Here is a 6653-nt window from a genome sequence, read left to right on the forward strand (position 1 = left end):
AAAGTTTTTCTTTGTTACCCATTCAAGCCGTCTCCAACCACTACTAGTGCTTAGTTATTAAAAATTTAATCATGTCCCTCTCCACTGTTCAATGTCATATTATTGAAATCTGATTATTCTCTCTTCCCTATTTGTTAATGAGTTGTATAATGTTTTCTTTTATGTTAAACATTGTTAACAAATGTTCTCCATATTTATATCATATCTCTATTTCTAATAATCTAACCTATATAAAAACCAATGTGTGTCACGTCATGCTTGATTTCTTAAAATAGGAGTCATAAAAACCAAAATACTTTTATCCAGATAGAATAGTTCGATTACTGTCTGCCCATTATAATTTTAGTGAAAAGTGTTTCTTGAAATCTTATAAGTGTAGTGAGTGTTGGTATCATAAGCCTAAAATAAAGATATAGTGTGGGATCACCTAACCTAGAGTCAAGTGCATACAATTTATCATGAAAGTAAAAATATTGATTCAATTTTAAACTTAAATTGTTTCTGAATTAGGCTATTTTCTGTTATATCACCAACGTTTTTTATGAAAAATAAATCAATGGAGACTCTAAACTAAGAAATCAGCAAATGATTTTTCAGTTTTGTTTTCTATACATTTCGTTTTATACTTTTAGTATATAGACTAACAACAATATTAGGTTGTACTTTTGTTGCTAAGCAACATGACATAAAAGCCATTGTTGGAACATAGTACAACAGCAGGCTGAAGTCTTACCTCAGCTAGATAATTGAATGGACAGTTGGATGTGTGATCAGACAGAGAAGTTAAGTAAGAAAATTTTGGAATTAAGATAAGAGAGATGGCACATCCAAGGACACTATATTGACTCAATCTGAACATACAGTATTTCAACATTCTCCAACCAGTTAATATCAACCCAAAAAAGGAAGAACATCTCTTACGGGACATTCCTGAACTTAGCCCTTTTGTGCATCCTTTCCATCCATGGGATCAGAGTGGAACTCATGAGTTTGAATAAAAAGCTCCTTTTTAAGTGTATTTTATCCAATTCTAGTTGTAGGCTAGAGGTAATAGTTGGTCAGAAGAAAAGAAAAGAGTGGATCTAGCTTGCAACTAGCCTGAAGGGAACAGCTTTAGAAGTCCTGGGTCACCTGACAATCCATCTGCAGCAGGATTACAGATTTGGGGTTTGGGGCTATATACCAAGAGAGAGGCATACTGAGCCAAGTTCAGGATAAAGGTAAGACAACTCCAGAATTCACTTCAACAATTGATGCTGGAACTAAAGAAGTTTGTTAAGGGATCAGTTCATTGATGCTTTAGACAATGGGAAATTAAAAATCCTAGTTTAACAAGCTCAACCCCAGACTGTCCAAGAAGCTTTATCATGTGCTAGAATTTGAAGCATGCATGACATCAAGCATAAGCTACAGCCAACAAATCAGGATAGGTAGTGGTGACAACAGCAATCATCTTAAAACAAGACAACCTAAAAACCAGGAACAATGGAAAAAATTTGTATATGATTTGGAAAATAAAATAGGAAAAGTGGAGATAGGTGAACAAAATTATGAGAAAGATGGATTTTAGTCATCTAGAGGGAAAGAAACTCAAGTCGTTCATCTGGAACAGGAAAAATGGAAACCACAGCTAAATGTGAGAAAAATATTGATTTATAACTGGGGGAGAAATGGTCATTACAAAAATGAGTGTTGGTCAAAAAAAGAGGATAGATGTTCCATAGAGAGGGCAGCAACAGTTAAGCTATTAAGGGTTGATCTTGCAGAGTCCAGATTATCCAGTGTTAGACAAACCTCACCTGTTAAAAGTGAATAGAAAAAGGCTTCTGTTTAAGAAAAATATGAGTAGCAGGAGAGGTCGATGGAATCATATATTAGGTGACTGTAGATACTGGATCCAGTAAGACACTGCTACAATCAGGATTCTTAGATCAGAGGTATTTCCCAGACTGTGAAAAGAAACTGAATGGAGTAACTGTACACTCAATGCATTGAATGGCCTTTGAAATGTTAATGGGAAGGCTCAAGATTGTATGGGTATGTAGAAGATTTATACTGCAGACATATTCTTGTTAAAAATGGATGCAGTTTTGATATTCTTTGTACAGTTGACACTGGAAATGTATGGGGAAAATCTTCCACTAAGGTAGTTGAAGCAAGAACAATAATTTGAAAGCTAAGATAAAAGAAAAGAGAACTTAGACCATTCCACCTGAGTCTGAGATGATATTTTATTGTGACATCTCTGGTTCTGAATTCATGGGACTTGCAGTTGTGGAGAGACATCCTGATGCAAAAATGCTGGGTGAGGTATTGGTTGAATGTACTATGGTGCCACTCAACAAATGATGTTTTCCTATAGATGTAGCAAATTTCTCAAATAGTGCTCAGAAGTTGAAGCATGGGCAAGGAATTGGACAGTGTGAACTGGTACAGATTACAGACCCCTCACTAGAAGAACAGAAGTGTCCATCAACCTAGACTATAACATTAATTATAGACCTCCCAGTGCATCTTCAGAACTTGTATGAGCATAGCTGTATGTTTCTGTCATCAATGGAGCAGCAAAAAGAGAAACATCTACTTAGAACCAGTGCATTTATTTTCATCAGAGTACCAAACGATCTTTGTAGTACCTACATTACAGAACATCATATTGATACTGTTAACAAACACCCTCCTAAGCAGCCACCAAGATGACTTCTCTTGGCAAAAAAAGAAAAAAAGCTGAAAGATTGTCCAGGACATCAAAAATCAAGAACTTATCAAGAAGTCACAAAATCCATGGTCTTCATATGTTGTACTAGTCAGAAAAAAAAGAGATAGATTCACCCAGTGTTGTATTGATTAGTGTGATCCTAATGGGATTATGGTGAAGAATTCATACTCTTTTCCAAGGATTGATGACACTTTGGATTCTTTGGTTGGTGCGATGTTTTTTTATATTTTTTATCTTAGATCGGCAACCATTAAGTAAAGAGGACAAATGAAGAGAATTAGAAAACAGCATTTTCCAGTGAAGGATTGTGACAGTTCAAAGTGATGCCTTTGGCCTCAGTAATGCTCCGGCAACATTTGAACAACTCATGGAACTCTTATTGGATAGTCTACAAAAACAAACTACACTGGTGTATCTTGATATCATTGTCTTGGAAAGACCTTCCAAAGTGAAGTAAAAAGATTGCAGGAAGTCTTCCAATGGTTTCATAATGGTCATCTCAAATTAAATCCCTAGAATTGCTAATTATTTCAGATGGAGGCAAAATACTTTGAACATATTGTCAGTGAAGATGTTATGTGGAAGATTCTAAAAAGACAGCTTCAACTGACAGTTGGACATAACCTGACAATGTGCATAAACTAAGAAGTTTTGTTTGCTTGTGTATTTAGTACTGAAGGTATGTTCCAGGATTCACAAACAGTCTAAGAAATAATTCAGAATAAAGCTTGTGAGGAAGCTTTCCAATAGCTTAAAAAGGCCCTGATTTCAAGACTTATTGTAGCATTCCAAGATTCAGACCAGCCTTTCATATTGGATACAGATGCCAGTAATTATGTAGTAGGAGCTGTGCTATCATTGAAAGAACAATGACAAGAGAGAAATTGATAACATATTACAGCAGAACATTGAGTAAGCCTGAATGTAATTACTAGGAAAAAACTGTTGGCTGTGATGAGTGTGTTACATAATTGCTGCCATTATTTCAGATAAATCATGCTGCTTTAAGTTGGTTTTGTAGTCTTAAAAGATCCGAGGGACAATTATCCAGATGGATTGGAAAGCTGAACCAGTACCATTACTAAATTGAATACCATGCAGAAAGTGTCCAAGGTAATATAGGCAATCTCAGTCAATGACCTTATCTAGAAGAATGCAAGCATTGTGAGAAGAAAGAACAACTTCAAAAGTGTCAACAAGCTAATTTTTCCAACAATAGTGATCCAGATACTGAGTTGTTTCAAGAACAGAGCAAAATCCTTATATGAGACATTATAACACACATGATGCTGTTGTCAGAAAGACCAGCAGGAGAGAAGATATTTCACACAAACCCTTAGACTAAGTCATACTGAGCTCAGTGGGATGTCTTAACATCTGTATTGTGGTATACTGAGAGGAAGGTGGGAAACTCAAATGGGACAAAAGAGTATTGACAATCAGTCATTCTGAAGTCAATGCGAGTAACTATTCACATTATGTCTTCTCAGGTGAGTGTCTCAGAATGAAGAAGACTCTTGTTCAACTTTGGGAAAGATTCTTCTGGAGTGTTATTAGAAGAAATGGTGAGTATGTAAAGTATGTGCTGAAAAAATAGAGCGATCTAAACCAAGGAGAGCAACTCCCAAACTGTACCAAGGTGAAGCACCAGTGGAGATAATAGAAAGTTATATCATGGGAACATTGCCAGAAGCTGATAAGGGAAACAAGTATATACTGGTAATTATGGATTATTTTACAAAGTAGCCAGAAACTTGTACAATCCCAAATCGAGAAGCAGCCACGGTAACAAAAATATTGTTTATTATTTTTTTCACAAGATTCGGCTTACACGTGAAACTTCACTCTGACTGGGGGAGAAACTTTGAGTCAGCACTATTTAAGGAATACTAGGCAATATCAGTACACTCCCAGTCAGATGGAATGGTAGAACATTTCAACCAGACACTAGGTAGACAGCTTGCCAAGTTTAGTGAAGAAAATCGTAACAATTGGGATCTGAAATTACTGGCACCACTCATGGCCTAGAAACATCTGCACTCATTTCAGCCCTACCTAGAGGTGGAGAACAAGTGCATCAAAGAAAGTTTACTCAGAAGTGAAGAGAACCTCACCACATGACTTGGGAGTGAATGAATGGACATTGTAAATAACGTAAATTATTTTTTATTTGTGTGTTCATAATCTTCCCAGGTCAGTTGAAATTTGGAAAGGGGCAGTATTGTGAACAGTTAAAATAATGTTTTGTTTATACATGTACCTGAATTATGTTATTGTTTGTTTGTTGAAAAAATTTATATTACAATTATCTGTTTTGAAAATGATTTTAGTTAGAGGGCACTGTATGTATTCAGTATCATTTGGTGAAATAAAAAAATTCTGATGTAAGCTGTAAGCATTAGTGTCATTTGGGAGAATCTTATGTAATAAGTTTTGATTAAGAGTTAGATATATAGCACAATAAGCAAAGTTTTGGGAGTCGTATAGTCTCTTTAGTCCGTCAATCAAGACTATAGTGTCGGATAAACAAGTTGATTGGGTAGCCTAGAACTGTATAGTTAGGCTTGAGTCCGGTATTGTTTGTAAACATGAAATATTTTGAACAAGTGGCTAATAAACCAGTTATTCAAATCAATACATGGACTGTTCATCAGTTTTAATTAGACTAGCGTAACACTACATTTTTTTGTTTACATCTTATTTTAAGTGAAAACATTTGATCATTCAAGCACTTACTGAAATAAATAAGGCCTAACAAACAACCTTTGGGCTAAATGAAACTTGATATGGATGAGTGCAAACTGATCTAAGCTTACATCATCTTGTTCCACGAAAAAACATTGCTTTTGTATCACACTGTAACATCATAATTCAAATGAAAATAAAATAATAAAGCAAGCTTCAAAATATCATAACTGCAATTGTTTCAGAAATTACTTACAAACATCTTTTCTACAAGTAATGTATCACCAAACTAATCCTTTATCAATTTATTTCAACCTCTATGCAAATATCTTTGAACTGAAAACTACATTGCCTTGTACAGTTGAAAAGAACAGAAGAAAGGTGTTCATTTACATGTTTGGATCACTATCCTATGACTTCTTAGAGCTGAGATATAAGTAGTTACAACACATCATTACAACAAAGGCTAAGAAACAGTGATTAGCTAAAATCAATGAAGCAACACTTGTCTTGATTTTTGATACAAGGTTTAGGTTAATGATATTATGTTCAGATATTTTTGACTTTCCTCTAAGAAGGTTATGAGTTGGCATATTGTGCTTCGAAAAAAATTTAGGACATTTACAAACATTAATGTTTTACTTTGGAGCATGCTAAAATCAACCCAAAATTAAAATTTTTGTTTTAAAGTTGTTCACATATAAAATGAAATAAACAATACTTTCTTATTCAATAACTTTCAACTCTGAAGTATTTCAAAAAGTGTGGGAGAATGACTATAAGTTTGTTTTATGTAATGTTTTGAATCAGTGGTGCAGTTTTGCCCTTGGCTGGATGAAAGAGTATTATCAAGTATACGACAATTTCAAGAGCAAAAAGTCATTAGTTTATATTATTTATTCTAGTTGTAGTTTGATAAATACATTTATTATTTTTTATGCTGTATTCATTGTAGTTGTAGTTTGATGTAAATTTAATTCATAATAAAGAATTTTGCATTTTAATTTAGTACTTTGTTATCTTTTTTCAAACTGGGATGAAAACTTGTAGTTGCGAATGATATTGGAAAAGGTTGAGAAGCACTGCTGTAGGCTTAATTACACATTTTTTATTATAATTCTATTGGAGTATATTTAAAGAGTACCTTGTATGTGTGATATATATATATAGGTATGAACAAGTGATATTATCACCTACACTTCGTACCTGAAAGAGAAGCTGTACAAATTATTGATGAATTTTATTTACT

The 6653-nt window shown here is 34.2% G+C and overlaps 1 protein-coding gene across 1 annotated transcript in view; it reads left to right on the forward strand.

Annotated features, from left to right (window-relative positions):
* Positions 1 to 6653, forward strand: part of LOC106472344 (cap-specific mRNA (nucleoside-2'-O-)-methyltransferase 1-like) — a gene marked incomplete at its 3' end in the record, with an annotated part of 67602 nt that overhangs the window by 46925 nt on the left and 14024 nt on the right. The gene's annotated exons all lie outside the window — the stretch shown is intronic.

Source organism: Limulus polyphemus, unplaced genomic scaffold, assembly GCF_000517525.1.
Source record: "Limulus polyphemus unplaced genomic scaffold, Limulus_polyphemus-2.1.2 Scaffold5263, whole genome shotgun sequence".
Lineage (NCBI taxonomy): Eukaryota > Metazoa > Arthropoda > Merostomata > Xiphosura > Limulidae > Limulus > Limulus polyphemus.